Source organism: Perna viridis, chromosome 15, assembly GCF_037379345.1.
Source record: "Perna viridis isolate PV_CMFRI_1.1 ecotype Kerala chromosome 15, ASM3737934v1, whole genome shotgun sequence".
Classification (NCBI taxonomy): domain Eukaryota; kingdom Metazoa; phylum Mollusca; class Bivalvia; order Mytilida; family Mytilidae; genus Perna; species Perna viridis.
The window spans coordinates 7,618,925-7,640,743 of record NC_142459.1 but is presented as its reverse complement, the minus strand read 5'-3'; the positions used below and the strand labels follow the sequence as shown (position 1 = coordinate 7,640,743).

The 21,819-nt window shown below is 42.1% G+C and overlaps 1 long non-coding RNA gene across 1 annotated transcript; it reads left to right on the top strand.

Annotated features, from left to right (window-relative positions):
- The first annotated feature begins 465 nt into the window (after positions 1 to 465).
- Positions 466 to 21,259, top strand: LOC148596770 (uncharacterized). The gene is made up of 3 exons (XR_015919001.1): positions 466 to 575; positions 19,597 to 19,665; positions 20,952 to 21,259. It is a non-coding gene; the product is annotated as an uncharacterized LOC148596770 (long non-coding RNA).
- The last annotated feature ends 560 nt before the right edge of the window (positions 21,260 to 21,819 follow it).

The following is a 21,819-nucleotide window of genomic DNA, read 5'->3' as shown; positions in this document are numbered from 1 at the left end:
ATCGGACTTTTTATATCCACGCAGATCAAAAGTGAAAGAAGGATGTGGAAGCTCCCATGGAGGGCATTTCGAAGTAACAACAGGTGTCACTGCATTGGTTTCCAGATGAATTGCTTCCAAATGAGGTTTTCTTCGAATTCCAAAAGGAGGGGTTTTGCTTTCATGTTTTCGATAAATGTCGACATAAATAGGATTAATGACACAGTCGTAGGCAGGGCTATCTGGGTAGGCCATAAGTTTACTTACATATTGAAGACCTAATTTCAAACGTCTGTCTCCAAGGGATGGTTCATTTGCCTCGGCATAAAGGCTCTCAATAGGAGAGGTTCTGAAGGCACCAAGGCAAAGTCGCAACCCCTGGTGGTGAACAGCGTCTAAAATTTTAAGGTAAGTTTTTTTGGCGGAACCATAAACAATAGATCCATAATCAAGTTTATACCTAACCAAAGATCTATGTGCTGTAACAGTAAATAGATGAATTGTTCGTTTCTTTCCCCTTCACACTTTTTCCCCTACTTTTGGAAAGTTCTATTTTTGGGATGTTCGATATTTAGGAAAACATAGGTCCCCACAGGGTATGTATTATTCCTAGCCTGGTTTTGATTTACATTATCATATAGAGTATGTTTTAGAAAATGTCTTCAACAATGAAACATGCATTTTACATGTCAAAAGATGTTGTCATAGGTCGGTCAGAGATAACGACTTCAATGTCACATTTAAACAGCTTTGCAATACATACACACACAAACTACACATAATCGATGTACTTTTGCATGATTTTACATTGTATTTGGTCTGTATTTTCTACGTTTCGACACATTTTATAATTTTTGGACCCGGTGAGCAGGTCACATTTTAGGCAAAAATAAATGATAACTTACATCAATTTAGGACCTATTTAGGCGCCACGCTCAGATTGTTCATCGATTCATGAGACTAGGTATACTTTTAAGAGATATATATTCATACATGATTTGAGATGGGACGTTAACTCTGATGGTTTCTTTAGGTGTTATCGTTTAGTTTTGACTTTGTTGCAACTTGACTTCCGTAATTTGGCTTTGCTCACTGGGACACAAGGTACCATTTTTGCTCATTTTTTGTATTTTTGATTTTCAATGAAAACACATACAGGCACCTAGCATTTTGTTATATTTCAATGGTATTATTAATAATTAGGCATATTACATGTATTTTGTGAACTACAATATTCAATTAGATTGTGTTTTAAAACATATAGTTAGGATTGTTACATTGTATTTTGTAGCTTTTTACCTTCCTTCTTATGGGGAGTATGTGATGTTAATAAAGGATAACAAAATTAGTATAGACTTAGGCATTAGAACACCACAACCATTTTTAAAATATCTAGTGCCTTAAGACACCTAGATTTAAGTAATTTGATATGGGGAAGAAAAGAAAGTTTACTATCAAAAAGTAATCCAAGGAATTTTGTTTCTTCTACTATTTTGATTTTATTACCATAAAGAAAGAGATCTGGGTCCGGATGCAGCTTTCGCTTTCGACAAAAGTGCATACCAACAGTTTTAGATGTAGAAAACTTAAACCCATTCTCCAAAGCCCATTTCTCAATTCTTTTGAGGCAAAGTTGTAACTGCCTTTCAATATTACTCATATTTTGTCCCCTGTAGCAGATCAAAAAGTCGTCTACATACAAGGAACCGTCAATATTGTCCTTCAAGACTTGGGCTAAACTATTAATTTTAATACTGAAGAGAGTGACAGAAAGAATACTTCCCTGAGGAACTCCCATTTCCTGTTCCTTCTCCTCAGAAAAAGTCGAATTTACCCTCACATTAAAATGACGATCTGACAAAAAATTAGACAAGAACAGAGGAAGTCAACCCCATATCAAATATATCTTTTAAAATACCATATTTCCACGTCGTGTCATAGGCTTTTTCTAAATCGAAAAAGACCGACACAACATGCTCATTTTTAGCAAATGCATTTCTGATGAGCGTTTCAAACCGGACTAAATGGTCAAGAGTACTTCTGCCTTGCCTAAAACCACACTGAATGTTAGTGAGTAAGTTGTGCTTCTCAAGGAACCACACAAGGCGATCATTGACCATTCGTTCCATTGTCTTGCAGACGCAGCTTGTCAATGCGATCGGGCGATAATTTGAAGGATCCGTATGATCTTTTCCTGGTTTTGGAATAGGGACTACTGAAGCCGTTTTCCAGATGGACGGAACGTTACCAGAAGTCCATATCTCGTTCATTAACGTAAGAAGTGTATGTAGAGATGGATCAGGAAGATGTTTCAAAAGTTGATAGTGAATATTATCTAGCCCACTAGCTGTATCGTGGGCTTTAGCCAGTGACGATTTTAGTTCCTCTATAGAAAATTGAGAGTTGTAAGATTCTGCATTATTTGACTTGAAGTTTAATTTTGTCTTTTCTGCAGATGATTTAATTTTTTGAAAATCCGGTTTGTAGTTAGATGAGGATGAATGTTTAGCGAATGTTTCAGCTAGCTTATTGGCGATATCTTTTTCGGTGGTTAGAGTGGTATTACCAAATTTAAGGTGTTTCACTGAAGAATTCGAATTTTTTCCTTTTACTTTTCTAATAAAATTCCATACTTTATTGAGGGGAGTGTGAGATTTAATACTAGAAACAAAATTTTTCCAAGAGGTTCGTCTGGCTTGTTTACATGTACGTCGAGCTTTTGCTCGAAATATTCGGAAGTTTGACAGATTTGCTGGTGTAGGATTTTTGTCAAACCGGCGATGGGCCTTGTTGCGTTCTTCGATCGCTTTGTCACACTCATCAGTAAACCATGGTTTACTAGGCCTTTTTGGATTTGTCGAGGTTTTAGGTATTGTTTTATTAGCAATTGATGTCAGTCTTTCATTAAATAATAAAATGGGATCTTCAACATCCTTCATCGCTTCTAATCGTAATTCTTCAAGACAGTGGGCTTCAAATGAAGCCCAATGTGCTTTCTCAAGTTTAAAACGAGGTTGACGTTCCTCCGTTTTGGAGGATAAATGCTCCAAAATAATTGGAAAATGATCACTCCCGCACAAGTCATCATGAACTCGCCATGTAAACTCTGAAAGTACGAAAGGATCACAAATGCTTAAATCAATAGAAGAATACGATCCATTGCCTGAATGAAGGAACGTTGAAGATCCGTCATTAAATATGCACAAGTCTTCTTGCTGAAGGAGCTCCTCAACTTTTTTACCTTTATCATTCGTATGATTACTTCCCCATAAAGGATTATGAGCATTAAAGTCACCCAAAATAATAAATGGTTTGGGCAACTGCTTAACCAAATCAACTAATTTATTTCTGCACAAAATTGAATTTGGGGGAATGTAAATGGAACAAACGGTTATGGTTTTATCAAGGGATAACCGAACGGCCACTGCTTGTAGATCGGTAGTTAAAGGAACTGATTGATTGATTGATTGTTATCTTTTAATGCCGTTTCGGCGACTAGGGCCATATCACGGCAAGAACATTGAATGAAATGGAAATATTAAAAGCAAGATCAAAGTCTCTTCATAAAATAATGAAATTAAAACAAGCAGCTATTTACATATAAAAAGGTACATAAAAGGTGAACCTAAGACATAAAATACTTATAGAAACATAACTTCGATAAAACATTTAAAATATTGAAAAACTAAGGAAGGTATCAAATTTAGATTTTATTAAATAAACCGATGTCCCGCAAGAAATCGATGATGTTTTTAGATGAAACGGTCTTGAACAAATCAAACATATTGGCGCAGTCAAAATAATTTTGCCTGGTGTTGGCAAAATCCACACAATCTAGAAGAACATGTTTGATAGAGAAAGGGCAATCACATGGGATACACTCAGGTGGAGAATCACCAACAAGCAAATGGCCATGTGTAAATCTAGAATGTCCAATGCGGCATCTAGTCATGACCACTTGCTCTTTGCGATTGCCCGACCCGGATTGATGAACGCCTAGATCGGGTTTTATGGAATTGAGTTTGTTGTGTTCAAGACCGTCCCATCGGTCCTGCCACATCTTTAAAATACATTTCCTTATTAAAGTTTTAAAATCGGTGTATGGCAAACTAACGTCCTTTATTATTTCATTTAATGCCTTTTTGGCAACCCTGTCTACAACTGAATTCCCCTGAATACCAACATGACTGGGTACCCAGAGAAAAACAATCTCTTTATCTTTATCTTCTAGTACGAGTGCCACCATTAAGGTCAATTCGAATTGACTGAGCGCGCTGCTCCTTGTATTTTTTCATGGCAACAGGATCTGTTTGGTCAATCTGATCAAGGTCGGGACCCAGCCAGTTTTCACCTGGACAAAGTCCATGACCTGTTGTTTCCATGTCAGATTCGGAATCCGAGTCCGACACCACAGGCGACACAATCTGTCGCCTAGACTTGGATTTCTCCAAGTCCTCCACACGGAAATTCCCCAACTTTTTTGGGGGTTGGACATTCTTCTGTTGAGATTTGGAAGACGATGACTGTTGTGATGATGGAGATGACTTTGAAGATGATCCGGAATTTTGGGATGACTGAGTCTGGGAACATTGGTGAGATTTCTTAGCTCTGGCCTTTTTAATTTCCTCTAAACATTTTTTGGATGGATACCTCAGTGGGCAGTTTGGCAAGACCATTGATATCCTCTTTCCAACTCATGATCGTCTGCACCTCAACAGTCGAGGACAGACAAGCACGCTTTGCAACACTAGCATAAGATGTTTTGCCAGATGCAAGAAAATTGTTGGAAAGGGACCACTTCTGGCGAGCTTCACTATATGAAATTTTGTTTTCAGTTTTTATCTTTAAAATATCTTTTTCTTTCTTATAAAGAGGGCAATCTTTAGATGATGACACGTGAGCTTCCTCACAGTTTCTGCATTTCAGATCTTTTCTGCAGTCGATTCCCTCGTGTCCTTCTTCAGAGCATCGGAAACAAAACAGTTTTCCTCTACACTGGCCCTTTCCATGCCCAAACTTCTGGCATTTAAAACACCGAAGTGGGTTAGGAATATACAGATTGACAGCTGTCCTGTATGGACCAATGTAGACATGAGATGGCACTGAAGTGGAACTAAATGTTAACAGGATTGTTCTCATTGGTGTGGTTGCATCTGCACGTCGAGAAGTAAATCTTTTCACTGACTTAACGCCTTGTGATTTCAGTTCCTCACAGATCTCTTCATCAGTCAAGGCGTCGAGGTCTCGACCCCGGTATTTAAGGACACCCTGTGACTGATTTAGTGGCTTGTGTGCAGATGAAACCACATCAAGGTCACCAATCCTGGTTAATTTTAACAAATTTGATGATTGGCCAGGTCTGAGGCATTCAATTAAAATTCCTGATCTTATTTTCTTTGTATCTTTAACATCACCAGCTACACCCTTGATAGTTTTCTGTATTAAAAAAGGAGAAAGGTCATTAACATTTGTCTTTATCTTTTGCAGAAATTACAATAAATCTTGGCCAGTTTTTATCACTTTCGTCAGAAGAATTGCAGACATCACTTTTTCGTTTTTTTGAATAAGAAACATTGGACTCCCCGTTGTTTTTTGTCGCCATGTTAAGTTTTAGTAAGTTTCATCGTCTCTGTTCCCCACCCGCCACCGAGTGCCAACACGGGCGATGCTAGGACTCTACGGATTTCCAGCAGATAGCATCAGGGATTCCAGAGACGACATACTCGAACAGAGCGTATCTATCAATGGCGCATAGACAGCGTACTACTCGATTGACCCATGAGCCACCGCCTTCTTCATTTGCCATTTGTAAGCTTTTGAAAATCTTAGAAACATTGGATTTAACAAAATGCCATCAGTAAAGCAGGTGGACAAATGAAGGGCATGGCGTGACCAGCCGATTGATCGAACCGGGTCCATCCGATCTCCCGTTTAGATGACCTAAGAGCCGAGTGGCATATACAGCCGTATCCTCGATCATCCAGCCATCGATGACACGGGGGTTACGTCACGACTGGAGTCTAGATACGACCTTCATCCACTAGGACCTCCTCGCCCACCAATAACTCACGGGTTGCAACTCACGGCAAACAAGTAGGTGAACCCACTTTTTATTTTGTTTGTTTGTTTGTTTGTTGGGGTTTAACGTCCGAGCAGCAATATTTCAGCTATATTCAGACAATGAACATGAAATGGATATAATGAACATGAAATGAAAAAAAAGGATGGGTCACAAGGATAATAGGGTCGACAAATTTTGATTGCCACTGGAAAAGGGGGGATGGGTAAGATCGGGCAATTAAGCCTCCTGTGGCGGAGCGCAAAGGTTCCTACTCCTATCGAATACCACAGCAGGGTTCTTTAACGTGCGAGGAACGTGGCATCTTTCCCAACACGGTGCATCACTATGGTTTGCGGTCAGGTTTTCCGTATTATAGCGTGACAACCCCAGCATGTAACACGCCAGGGGTACCCCATTCCACCACCTGGGGCACACATCCTAGTTGCTCTGTGGGCAGAGCGCCTAGCCCCCGGCTAGGTTTCTGAGCACTATTTAGTCGCCTTATACGACAAGCTTAGCGCTGCTGCAGGCCTATTCTTTTATTACCCGGACCTGCACGGGGGACTTTTTATTTTAATCACCGGGCCCACGGTCGATGTTCGGATCGCTTTAGTCTGGCCTCTAACCTTTGACCTTTCCATCATGGGTAACCCTACCAGGAGAAAAAACTCCAGCTGGCATAGCTCTTAGGATCACTGAGGCACGCAAGCCCCCCCTACCACGACAAGGATAGCGATCCACAGGGGGGTACTACTCGATTGACGAGGTTCCGTCTGGAGGAAGACTTTGCATGAAGGTACTGACAACACCGAATTCGTTTAATCGACAGATACTCAACGATTTTCAGGACGTGTTCACGTTGGAAGTGTTAAGAAACATGACAAAGCTCATAACCAACACGGACATTTCAAACGATCCGACAATGTTTCTGGTCAGGATGTACGAAAGGACCCTACCCACGCCGTTGGCGTTCGCTCACAATTGCATCCCATACGGAATATCCTCGTTGTCGACGATAAAGAACTTCGTTCGAAAGAGGGGTGGAGCATTCAAGGAACACTCGGTATGCATATCTGGTCAGGTTGACGACGTAAACAACATGACCTTCATGGACGACGCGTTGAGAATACCGCACGACTTATTGTTCGATCAGGTGTCTGATCATTTTGCTGAGGAGAACATGAGATCGAATGTGTTTTTGATCCTGGATGACAATTACCAATTTAAATACGTTGTAACCAGCTATGAGCGGTTGGAGGATTGGGTCCAATTGGTTCCCGACGCAAGAAAGTATGCATCTGGAGTCAATCATTACATCCTTGGAATAAGACTGGGTTACACTTATGATCGCGCAATGGTTCGTAAGGCTGATTGATTGATTGATTGTTACCTTTTAATGCCGTTTCGGCGACTAGGGCCATATCACGGCAAGAACATTGAATGAAATGGAAATATTAAAAGCAAGATCAAAGTCTCTTCATAAAAAAATGAAATTATAACAAGCAGCTATTTACATATAAAAAGGTACATAAAAGGTGAACCTAAGACATAAAATACACATAGAAACATAAATTCGATAAAACATTTAAAATATTGAAAAACTAAGGAAGGTATCCAATTTAGATTTTATTAAATAAACCGATGTCCCGCAAGAAATCGATGATGTTTTCAGATGAAACGGTCTTGAACAAATCAAACATATTGGCGCAGTCAAAATAATTTTGCCTGGTGTTGGCAAAATCCACACAATCTAGAAGAACATGTTTGATAGAGAAAGGGCAATCACATGGGATACACTCAGGTGGAGGATCACCAACAAGCAAATGGCCATGTGTAAATCTAGAATGTCCAATGCGGCATCTAGTCATGACCACTTGCTCTTTGCGATTGCCCGACCCGGATTGATGAAAGCCTAGATCGGGTTTTATGGAATTGAGTTTGTTGTGTTCAAGACCGTCCCAACGGTCCTGCCACATCTTTAAAATATATTTCCTTATTAAAGGTTTAAAATCAGTGTATGGCAAACTAACGTCCTTTATTATTTCATTTAATGCCTTTTTGGCAACCCTGTCTACAACTGAATTCTCCTGAATACCAACATGACTGGGTACCCAGAGAAAAACAATCTCTTTATCAAATTCCCGAAGTCGATGAATAAAATACAAAATTTGTAAAATAAGAGTGTTTTTCAGTTTGTGATTCTTAATTGCCGAAAGACAGCTCAAAGAGTCAGAACAAATAATAAACTGTGACAGATTAGATTGAGTAATCAATTTAAGTGCTAACAATATGGCTCGAGCTTCAGTTGTGAATATGGAAGCGCTCGATGGCAACCGTTCAGTTACAGTTCTGTCACCATGGACAGCAGCACATGCAACGCTATCGCCATCTTTTGAGCCATCTGTATACACCGTCGAAAAATCCGGATAATTTGCTTTAATTTCATAAAATTTTTGTTGTAAAAATAAAGGATTGGTATCGGACTTTTTATATTCACGCAGATCAAAAGTGAAAGAAGGATGTGGAAGCTCCCATGGAGGGCATTTCGAAGTAACAACAGGTGTCACTGCATTGGTTTCCAGATGAATTGCTTCCAAATGAGGTGTTTTGCTTTCATGTTTTCGATAAATGTCGACATAAATAGGATTAATGACACAGTCGTAGGCAGGGCTATCTGGGTAGGCCATAAGTTTACTTACATATTGAAGACCTAATTTCAAACGTCTGTCTCCAAGGGATGGTTCATTTGCCTCGGCATAAAGGCCCTCAACAGGAGAGGCCCCGAAGGCACCAAGGCAAAGCCACAACCCCCGGTGGCGAACAGCGTCCAAAACTTTAAGGCAAGTCTCCCCGGCGGAACCACAAACAACAGATCCACAACCAAGTTTAGACCTAACCAAAGATCTATATAAATTTAATAAAATTGAGGTATCAGCACCCCAATCGGCACTAGACACCACTCCCAAAACATCCAGCGCCCCAAGACACCCAGACTCAAGCAATCCGACATGGGAAAGAAAAGAAAGTCCACTATCAAAAAGCAATCCAAGGAATCCTGTCCCTTCCACCACTTTGACCCTACCACCACAAAGAAAGAGATCTGGGTCCGGACGCAGCCCCCGCTCTCGACAAAAGCGCACACCAACAGCTTCAGATGCAGAAAACCCAAACCCATTCTCCAAAGCCCACCTCTCAACTCCCCCGAGGCAAAGCTGCAACTGCCCTTCAACACTACTCATACCCTGTCCCCTGCAGCAGATCAAAAAGTCGTGCACACACAAGTAACCGTCAACATTGTCCTTCAAAACTTGGGCCAAACCATTAATTTCAACACCGAAGAGTGACAGAAAGAACACCTCCCTGAGGAACCCCCATCCCCTGCTCCCTCTCCCCAGAAAAAGTCGAATCCACCCCCACATCAAAACGACGATCCGACAAAAAACTAGAGAAGAACAGAGGAAGTCCTCCCCTCAACCCCATATCAAATATATCCCCCAAAACACCACACTTCCACGCCGCGTCACAGGCCCCCTACAAATCGAAAAAGACCGACACAACATGTTCATTTTTAGCAAATGCATCTCTGATGAGCGGACCAAACGGCCAAGAGCACCCCCGCTGAACACCAGTGAGCAAGCTGCGCCCCCCAAGGAACCACACAAGGCGACCATTGACCACCCGCTCCACCGTCCCGCAGACGCAGCCCGTCAATGCGACCGGGCGACAATTTGAAGGATCCGCATGACTCCCTCCCGGTTCCGGAACAGGGACCACCGATTGATTGATTGTTGTTGTTTATTGCCATTTCGGCGACCAGGGCCATATCACGGCAAGAACATTTAATGCAAGGAAAACATTAAAAGCAAGATCAAAGTATCTTCATAAAATAATGAAATTAAAACAAACAGCTATTTACATATAAAAAGGTACATAAAAGGTGAACCTAAGACATAAAATACATATAGAAACATAACTTCGATAAAACATTTAAAATATTGAAAAATCAAGGAAGGTATCCAATTTAAACTTTATTAAATAAACCGATGTCCCACAAGAAATCGATAATGTTTTTAGATGAAACGGTCTTGAACAAATCAAACATATTGGCGCAGTCAAAATAATTTTGCCTGGTGTTGGCAAAATCCACACAATCTAGAAGAACATGTTTGATAGAGAAAGGGCAATCACATGGGATACACTCAGGTGGAGGATCACCAACAAGCAAATGGCCATGTGTAAATCTAGAATGTCCAATGCGGCATCTAGTCATGACCACTTGCTCTTTGCGATTGCCCGACCCGGATTGATGAAAGCCTAGATCGGGTTTTATGGAATTGAGTTTGTTGTGTTCAAGACCGTCCCAACGGTCCTGCCACATCTTTAAAATATATTTCCTTATTAAAGGTTTAAAATCAGTGTATGGCAAACTAACGTCCTTTATTATTTCATTTAATGCCTTTTTGGCAACCCTGTCTACAACTGAATTCTCCTGAATACCAACATGACTGGGTACCCAGAGAAAAACAATCTCTTTATCAAATTCCCGAAGTCGATGAATAAAATACAAAATTTGTAAAATAAGAGTGTTTTTCAGTTTGTGATTCTTAATTGCCGAAAGACAGCTCAAAGAGTCAGAACAAATAATAAACTGTGACAGATTAGATTGAGTAATCAATTTAAGTGCTAACAATATGGCTCGAGCTTCAGTTGTGAATATGGAAGCGCTCGATGGCAACCGTTCAGTTACAGTTCTGTCACCATGGACAGCAGCACATGCAACGCTATCGCCATCTTTTGAGCCATCTGTATACACCGTCGAAAAATCCGGATAATTTGCTTTAATTTCATAAAATTTTTGTTGTAAAAATAAAGGATTGGTATCGGACTTTTTATATTCACGCAGATCAAAAGTGAAAGAAGGATGTGGAAGCTCCCATGGAGGGCATTTCGAAGTAACAACAGGTGTCACTGCATTGGTTTCCAGATGAATTGCTTCCAAATGAGGTGTTTTGCTTTCATGTTTTCGATAAATGTCGACATAAATAGGATTAATGACACAGTCGTAGGCAGGGCTATCTGGGTAGGCCATAAGTTTACTTACATATTGAAGACCTAATTTCAAACGTCTGTCTCCAAGGGATGGTTCATTTGCCTCGGCATAAAGGCCCTCAACAGGAGAGGCCCCGAAGGCACCAAGGCAAAGCCACAACCCCCGGTGGCGAACAGCGTCCAAAACTTTAAGGCAAGTCTCCCCGGCGGAACCACAAACAACAGATCCACAACCAAGTTTAGACCTAACCAAAGATCTATATAAATTTAATAAAATTGAGGTATCAGCACCCCAATCGGCACTAGACACCACTCCCAAAACATCCAGCGCCCCAAGACACCCAGACTCAAGCAATCCGACATGGGAAAGAAAAGAAAGTCCACTATCAAAAAGCAATCCAAGGAATCCTGTCCCTTCCACCACTTTGACCCTACCACCACAAAGAAAGAGATCTGGGTCCGGACGCAGCCCCCGCTCTCGACAAAAGCGCACACCAACAGCTTCAGATGCAGAAAACCCAAACCCATTCTCCAAAGCCCACCTCTCAACTCCCCCGAGGCAAAGCTGCAACTGCCCTTCAACACTACTCATACCCTGTCCCCTGCAGCAGATCAAAAAGTCGTGCACACACAAGTAACCGTCAACATTGTCCTTCAAAACTTGGGCCAAACCATTAATTTCAACACCGAAGAGTGACAGAAAGAACACCTCCCTGAGGAACCCCCATCCCCTGCTCCCTCTCCCCAGAAAAAGTCGAATCCACCCCCACATCAAAACGACGATCCGACAAAAAACTAGAGAAGAACAGAGGAAGTCCTCCCCTCAACCCCATATCAAATATATCCCCCAAAACACCACACTTCCACGCCGCGTCACAGGCCCCCTACAAATCGAAAAAGACCGACACAACATGTTCATTTTTAGCAAATGCATCTCTGATGAGCGGACCAAACGGCCAAGAGCACCCCCGCTGAACACCAGTGAGCAAGCTGCGCCCCCCAAGGAACCACACAAGGCGACCATTGACCACCCGCTCCACCGTCCCGCAGACGCAGCCCGTCAATGCGACCGGGCGACAATTTGAAGGATCCGCATGACTCCCTCCCGGTTCCGGAACAGGGACCACCGATTGATTGATTGTTGTTGTTTATTGCCATTTCGGCGACCAGGGCCATATCACGGCAAGAACATTTAATGCAAGGAAAACATTAAAAGCAAGATCAAAGTATCTTCATAAAATAATGAAATTAAAACAAACAGCTATTTACATATAAAAAGGTACATAAAAGGTGAACCTAAGACATAAAATACATATAGAAACATAACTTCGATAAAACATTTAAAATATTGAAAAATCAAGGAAGGTATCCAATTTAAACTTTATTAAATAAACCGATGTCCCACAAGAAATCGATAATGTTTTTAGATGAAACGGTCTTGAACAAATCAAACATATTGGCGCAGTCAAAATAATTTTGCCTGGTGTTGGCAAAATCCACACAATCTAGAAGAACATGTTTGATAGAGAAAGGGCAATCACATGGGATACACTCAGGTGGAGGATCACCAACAAGCAAATGGCCATGTGTAAATCTAGAATGTCCAATGCGGCATCTAGTCATGACCACTTGCTCTTTGCGATTGCCCGACCCGGATTGATGAAAGCCTAGATCGGGTTTTATGGAATTGAGTTTGTTGTGTTCAAGACCGTCCCAACGGTCCTGCCACATCTTTAAAATATATTTCCTTATTAAAGGTTTAAAATCAGTGTATGGCAAACTAACGTCCTTTATTATTTCATTTAATGCCTTTTTGGCAACCCTGTCTACAACTGAATTCTCCTGAATACCAACATGACTGGGTACCCAGAGAAAAACAATCTCTTTATCAAATTCCCGAAGTCGATGAATAAAATACAAAATTTGTAAAATAAGAGTGTTTTTCAGTTTGTGATTCTTAATTGCCGAAAGACAGCTCAAAGAGTCAGAACAAATAATAAACTGTGACAGATTAGATTGAGTAATCAATTTAAGTGCTAACAATATGGCTCGAGCTTCAGTTGTGAATATGGAAGCGCTCGATGGCAACCGTTCAGTTACAGTTCTGTCACCATGGACAGCAGCACATGCAACGCTATCGCCATCTTTTGAGCCATCTGTATACACCGTCGAAAAATCCGGATAATTTGCTTTAATTTCATAAAATTTTTGTTGTAAAAATAAAGGATTGGTATCGGACTTTTTATATTCACGCAGATCAAAAGTGAAAGAAGGATGTGGAAGCTCCCATGGAGGGCATTTCGAAGTAACAACAGGTGTCACTGCATTGGTTTCCAGATGAATTGCTTCCAAATGAGGTGTTTTGCTTTCATGTTTTCGATAAATGTCGACATAAATAGGATTAATGACACAGTCGTAGGCAGGGCTATCTGGGTAGGCCATAAGTTTACTTACATATTGAAGACCTAATTTCAAACGTCTGTCTCCAAGGGATGGTTCATTTGCCTCGGCATAAAGGCCCTCAACAGGAGAGGCCCCGAAGGCACCAAGGCAAAGCCACAACCCCCGGTGGCGAACAGCGTCCAAAACTTTAAGGCAAGTCTCCCCGGCGGAACCACAAACAACAGATCCACAACCAAGTTTAGACCTAACCAAAGATCTATATAAATTTAATAAAATTGAGGTATCAGCACCCCAATCGGCACTAGACACCACTCCCAAAACATCCAGCGCCCCAAGACACCCAGACTCAAGCAATCCGACATGGGAAAGAAAAGAAAGTCCACTATCAAAAAGCAATCCAAGGAATCCTGTCCCTTCCACCACTTTGACCCTACCACCACAAAGAAAGAGATCTGGGTCCGGACGCAGCCCCCGCTCTCGACAAAAGCGCACACCAACAGCTTCAGATGCAGAAAACCCAAACCCATTCTCCAAAGCCCACCTCTCAACTCCCCCGAGGCAAAGCTGCAACTGCCCTTCAACACTACTCATACCCTGTCCCCTGCAGCAGATCAAAAAGTCGTGCACACACAAGTAACCGTCAACATTGTCCTTCAAAACTTGGGCCAAACCATTAATTTCAACACCGAAGAGTGACAGAAAGAACACCTCCCTGAGGAACCCCCATCCCCTGCTCCCTCTCCCCAGAAAAAGTCGAATCCACCCCCACATCAAAACGACGATCCGACAAAAAACTAGAGAAGAACAGAGGAAGTCCTCCCCTCAACCCCATATCAAATATATCCCCCAAAACACCACACTTCCACGCCGCGTCACAGGCCCCCTACAAATCGAAAAAGACCGACACAACATGTTCATTTTTAGCAAATGCATCTCTGATGAGCGGACCAAACGGCCAAGAGCACCCCCGCTGAACACCAGTGAGCAAGCTGCGCCCCCCAAGGAACCACACAAGGCGACCATTGACCACCCGCTCCACCGTCCCGCAGACGCAGCCCGTCAATGCGACCGGGCGACAATTTGAAGGATCCGCATGACTCCCTCCCGGTTCCGGAACAGGGACCACCGATTGATTGATTGTTGTTGTTTATTGCCATTTCGGCGACCAGGGCCATATCACGGCAAGAACATTTAATGCAAGGAAAACATTAAAAGCAAGATCAAAGTATCTTCATAAAATAATGAAATTAAAACAAACAGCTATTTACATATAAAAAGGTACATAAAAGGTGAACCTAAGACATAAAATACATATAGAAACATAACTTCGATAAAACATTTAAAATATTGAAAAATCAAGGAAGGTATCCAATTTAAACTTTATTAAATAAACCGATGTCCCACAAGAAATCGATAATGTTTTTAGATGAAACGGTCTTGAACAAATCAAACATATTGGCGCAGTCAAAATAATTTTGCCTGGTGTTGGCAAAATCCACACAATCTAGAAGAACATGTTTGATAGAGAAAGGGCAATCACATGGGATACACTCAGGTGGAGGATCACCAACAAGCAAATGGCCATGTGTAAATCTAGAATGTCCAATGCGGCATCTAGTCATGACCACTTGCTCTTTGCGATTGCCCGACCCGGATTGATGAAAGCCTAGATCGGGTTTTATGGAATTGCGTTTGTTGTGTTCAAGACCGTCCCAACGGTCCTGCCACATCTTTAAAATATATTTCCTTATTAAAGGTTTAAAATCAGTGTATGGCAAACTAACGTCCTTTATTATTTCATTTAATGCCTTTTTGGCAACCCTGTCTACAACTGAATTCTCCTGAATACCAACATGACTGGGTACCCAGAGAAAAACAATCTCTTTATCAAATTCCCGAAGTCGATGAATAAAATACAAAATTTGTAAAATAAGAGTGTTTTTCAGTTTGTGATTCTTAATTGCCGAAAGACAGCTCAAAGAGTCAGAACAAATAATAAACTGTGACAGATTAGATTGAGTAATCAATTTAAGTGCTAACAATATGGCTCGAGCTTCAGTTGTGAATATGGAAGCGCTCGATGGCAACCGTTCAGTTACAGTTCTGTCACCATGGACAGCAGCACATGCAACGCTATCGCCATCTTTTGAGCCATCTGTATACACCGTCGAAAAATCCGGATAATTTGCTTTAATTTCATAAAATTTTTGTTGTAAAAATAAAGGATTGGTATCGGACTTTTTATATTCACGCAGATCAAAAGTGAAAGAAGGATGTGGAAGCTCCCATGGAGGGCATTTCGAAGTAACAACAGGTGTCACTGCATTGGTTTCCAGATGAATTGCTTCCAAATGAGGTGTTTTGCTTTCATGTTTTCGATAAATGTCGACATAAATAGGATTAATGACACAGTCGTAGGCAGGGCTATCTGGGTAGGCCATAAGTTTACTTACATATTGAAGACCTAATTTCAAACGTCTGTCTCCAAGGGATGGTTCATTTGCCTCGGCATAAAGGCCCTCAACAGGAGAGGCCCCGAAGGCACCAAGGCAAAGCCACAACCCCCGGTGGCGAACAGCGTCCAAAACTTTAAGGCAAGTCTCCCCGGCGGAACCACAAACAACAGATCCACAACCAAGTTTAGACCTAACCAAAGATCTATATAAATTTAATAAAATTGAGGTATCAGCACCCCAATCGGCACTAGACACCACTCCCAAAACATCCAGCGCCCCAAGACACCCAGACTCAAGCAATCCGACATGGGAAAGAAAAGAAAGTCCACTATCAAAAAGCAATCCAAGGAATCCTGTCCCTTCCACCACTTTGACCCTACCACCACAAAGAAAGAGATCTGGGTCCGGACGCAGCCCCCGCTCTCGACAAAAGCGCACACCAACAGCTTCAGATGCAGAAAACCCAAACCCATTCTCCAAAGCCCACCTCTCAACTCCCCCGAGGCAAAGCTGCAACTGCCCTTCAACACTACTCATACCCTGTCCCCTGCAGCAGATCAAAAAGTCGTGCACACACAAGTAACCGTCAACATTGTCCTTCAAAACTTGGGCCAAACCATTAATTTCAACACCGAAGAGTGACAGAAAGAACACCTCCCTGAGGAACCCCCATCCCCTGCTCCCTCTCCCCAGAAAAAGTCGAATCCACCCCCACATCAAAACGACGATCCGACAAAAAACTAGAGAAGAACAGAGGAAGTCCTCCCCTCAACCCCATATCAAATATATCCCCCAAAACACCACACTTCCACGCCGCGTCACAGGCCCCCTACAAATCGAAAAAGACCGACACAACATGTTCATTTTTAGCAAATGCATCTCTGATGAGCGGACCAAACGGCCAAGAGCACCCCCGCTGAACACCAGTGAGCAAGCTGCGCCCCCCAAGGAACCACACAAGGCGACCATTGACCACCCGCTCCACCGTCCCGCAGACGCAGCCCGTCAATGCGACCGGGCGACAATTTGAAGGATCCGCATGACTCCCTCCCGGTTCCGGAACAGGGACCACCGATTGATTGATTGTTGTTGTTTATTGCCATTTCGGCGACCAGGGCCATATCACGGCAAGAACATTTAATGCAAGGAAAATATTAAAAGCAAGATCAAAGTCTCTTCATAAAATAATGAAATTAAAACAAACAGCTATTTACATATAAAAAGGTACATAAAAGGTGAACCTAAGACATAAAATACATATAGAAACATAACTTCGATAAAACATTTAAAATATTGAAAAATCAAGGAAGGTATCCAATTTAGATTTTATTAAATAAACCGATGTCCCGCAAGAAATCGATAATGTTTTTAGATGAAACGGTCTTGAACAAATCAAACATATTGGCGCAGTCAAAATAATTTTGCCTGGTGTTGGCAAAATCCACACAATCCAGAAGAACATGTTTGATAGAGAAAGGGCAATCACATGGGATACACTCAGGTGGAGGCTCACCAACAAGTAAATGGCCATGTGTAAATCTAGAATGTCCAATGCGGCATCTAGTCATGACCACTTGCTCTTTGCGATTGCCCGACCCGGATTGATGAACGCCTAGATCGGGTTTTATGGAATTGAGTTTGTTGTGTTCAAGACCGCCCCACCGGTCCTGCCACATCTTTAAAATATATTTCCTTATTAAAGTTTTAAAATCGGTGTATGGCAAACTAACGTCCTATATTATTTCATTTAATGCCTTCTTGGCAACCCTGTCTACAACTGTTTGTTTGTTGGGGTTTAACGTCCGGGCAGCAATATTTCAGCTATATTCAGACAATGAACATGAAATGAAGAAAAAGGATGGGTCACAAGGATAATAGGGTCAACAAATTTTGATTGCCACTGGACAAAGGGGGAGGGTAAGGTCGGGCAACTTAGCCTCCTATGGCGGAGCGCAAAGGTTCCTACTCCTATCGAATACCGCAGCAGGGTTCTTTAACGTGCAAGGAACGTGGCATCTTTCCCAACACGGTGCACCACTATGGTTTGCGGTCAGGTTTTCCGTATTATGGCTTGATAACCCCAGAATGCAACACGCCAGGGGTACCCCATTCCACCACCTGGGGCACACATCTCAGTTGCTCTGTGGGCAGAGCGCCTAGGCCCCCGGCTAGGTTTTTGAGCACTATTTAGTCGCCTTATACGGCAAGCTTAGCGCTGCTGCAGGCCTATTCTTTTAACACCCGGACCTGCACGGGGCACGACTGAATTCCCCTGAATATCAACATGACTGGTTACCCCGAGAAAAACAATCTCTATATCGAATTCCCGAAATCGATGAATAAAATATAAAATTTGTAAGATAAGAGTGTTTTTCAGTTTGTGATTCTTAATTGCCAAAAGACAGCTCAGAGTCAGAACAAATAATAAACTGTGAGAGATTAGATTGAGTAATCAATGTGGCTCGAGCTTCAGCTGTGAATATGGAAGCGCTTCATGGCAACCGTTCAATTACAGGTCTGTCACCATGGACAGCAGCACATGCAACGCTATCGCCATCTTTTGAGCCATCTGTATACACCGTCAAAAAATCAGATTATAAACAATAGATCCATAACCAAGTTTAGACCTAACCAAAGATCTATTTATATTTAATAAAATTGAGGTATCAGCACCCCAATCGATACTTGACACCATTTTTTAAATATCTAGATAATTATCTGGATAATTTGCTTTAATTTCAGGAAATTTTTTTTGAAAAAAAATAAAGAATTGGTATCGGACTTTTTATATTCACGCAGATCAAAAATGAAAGAAGGGTGTGTGGCATCTTTCCCAACACGGTGCACCATTATGGTTTGCGGTCAGGTATTCCGTATTATTGCCTGACAACCCCAGCATGTAACACGGCAGGGGTACCGCATTCCACCACCTGGGGCACACATCCCAGTTGCTCTGTGGACAGAGCGCCTAGCCCCCGGCAAGGTTTCTGAGCACTATTTAGTCGCCTTATACGACAAGCTTAGCGCTGCTGCAGGCCTATTCTTTTATCACCCGGACCTGCACGGGGGTAAAAATGAGTGGTAGATGATTGACTGTTGGGGTTTCACGCCCGATCAACAATATTTCAGCTATATTCAGGTGATCAACATAAAATGCATTGAAAATGAAGGTGGAATGATTATGAAATAAAATGTGGGATGAAATGCAAGAATTCTGATTGCCACTGGATATAGGGAGAGGAGAGTAAGGTCTCGCAATTTGCCTCCTGTGACGGACCCAAAGATTCCTACTCCAAGAGGACACCACAGAAGCGTTCTTAAACGTGCGAGGTACGTGGCATCTTTCCCAACACGTTGTACCACTAGGGTTTGTGGTCCGGTTTTCCGTATGATGGCCCGACGATCCCAGCATGTAACATGTCAGGGTAACCCCGTTTCACAACCTGGGGCACACAGTTATGTTTGTGAGCACTATATAATCGCCTTAACGACAAGCTTAGCGCTGTTGAAGGCCTATTCTTTTGACACCCGGACCTCTACGGGGCAGGTGGTCGATGATCCTACGCTATTATGTTTTCCGGATTGGTTTTTATTCATGTTTTGTTTACCATATCTCTTATATCCTATACAACTGATTTATTTCAAAAGGTGAAGAGCAAGTTTCCTCCAGTAAAATGGTGAATTGTGGACGCACATTCAGGATATCAATTCGATATCGTAAGTGTGTACATTATAATAAAGCAACCAATCATCTCACTGTATTTAATAAGAAATTTTAGTAGTATAGCACCGCTTTAAACCCCAAACCCTATTACAGAGAATAGGGGTCATACTTTTATTGTTTGTTTGTTTGTTGGGGTTTAACGTCCGAGCAGCAATATTTCAGCTATATTCAGACAATGAACATGAAATGGATGATAAAATGAACATGAAATGAAAAAAAAAGAAAGATGGGTCACAAAGATAATAGGGTCGACAAATTTTGATTGCCACTGGAAAAAGGGGCATGGGTAAGGTCGGGCAATTTAGCCTCCTGTGGCGGAGCGCACAGGTTCCTACTCCTATCGAATACCACTGCAGGGTTCTTTAACGTGCAAGGAACGTGGCATCTTTCCCAACACGGTGCACCACTATGGTTTGCGGTCAGGTTTTCCGTATTATAGCCTGACAACCCCAGCATGTAACACGCCAGGGGTACCTCATTCCACCACCTGGGGCACACATCCCAGTTGCTCTGTGGGCAGAGCGCCTAGCCCCTGGCTAGGTTTCTGAGCACTATTTAGGCGCTGCTGTAGGCCTATTCTTTTGACACCCGGACCTGCACGGGGCCCCTTCAACGTACTTTGTGTTATTTTCGGGGGTATTGTGTCTCCGGAAATTACAGGTATCATTTGGATGATGTATCGTGAGGGTAATCCAGATCAGTCGAAGGCTGAGCACAGGCGTCAGGGGCGAGATTGTAATTTTGAATTGCAGATTGCGGTCGCGGCCTGTGTATCTTTGATACTGACTTGGTTGCACTGCCTTCGGTCTGTGGCTATTCGGAACCGCGTGCTTTTCTTTCGGGCATACCATGGCATTCGGTGGGACAGACTGGACGAGGAGACCCTTCGCCATTGGGTGTCGCTCAACTAACCAAGAACAATTCACGAATTCCGCGAGTGTTTGAGTGTTTCGGCACGGTTAAACACTTGTCGAGCCAACAGGTCCCATACTGCCAACCGCCTCCTGCTGCTGACTGCAACGTAATGCTAGTAATGTGTTTCAACATTACTCTTTCCACTATCCAAGTGCGACATTTTTTGAATGAAGAAATTTGTTTTTCCTTAACATTCGTATATTCTTTGTATTACTGTTGTGATTTTAATTTTACTTAGGCGTCACATTCGCTTTCATGCTTGCGCCTTGTTCTTATGGTCTTACTTGTGGAGTGGTATGATTATTATGTCTGACGCATGTTTTGTGTGTATAATTTTATTAGTTATGGGTCTTGTTTATTGTAGAGATGGTGATGTTCCATCTGGTTGTCTTCCTGTTCATTGGAGGTGCGGTAGGCGTCACGACTCATGAAAATGTAGTTTTCCAAAAGGTTAATACGGTCACCATGAGCAAGTCGCATTTGTCATAGATTTACAACCTTTTCTGACATTTCTAGATTCATTATCCATATATTTAGGTCAGTGTACCATTGCAGTTCGTCAAATGTTTAATTTAGCAGTTGATCGTAGCAATCCTTTGTATGCAGAAGTGTTACCTGCTTATTCGTCACTTACTATTGAAATTGCGAGATTAAATACTACTAAACAACTAATTCAAGATAGTTTCGTTGATTTTAGCATCTTAGGGAATAGAAGGAAAAAAAAGCCTTATTCCAATCATAGGTAAAGCTTTAAGTTTTCTATTTCGTACAGTCTCCGAGTCTGATTTGAGTTGTATTCGGCGCAATATTGGTAATTTGGCCCGTAATCAGAACAAGATTACACATGTAGTGTCCGAGAGTATTTCAATTTTAAATGTTACGAGTTTGTTTGTTTGTTGTTTGTTGGGGTTTAACGTCCGAGCAGCAATATCTCAGCTATATTCAGACGATGAACATGAAATTGATGATAAAATGAACATGAAATGATGATGAAATGAAAAAGGGATGGGACACAAGGACAATGGGGTCGACAAATTTTGATTGCCACTGGAAATAGGGAGATGTGGGTAGGTTCGGGCAATTTAGCCTCCTGTGGCGGAGCCCTAAGGTTCCTACTCCCGGAGAATACCACAGTAGGGTTCTTTAACGCGCGAGGAACGCGGCATCTTTCCCAACACGGTGCACCACTATGGTTCGCGGTCAGGTTTTCCGTATTATAGCCTGACAACCCC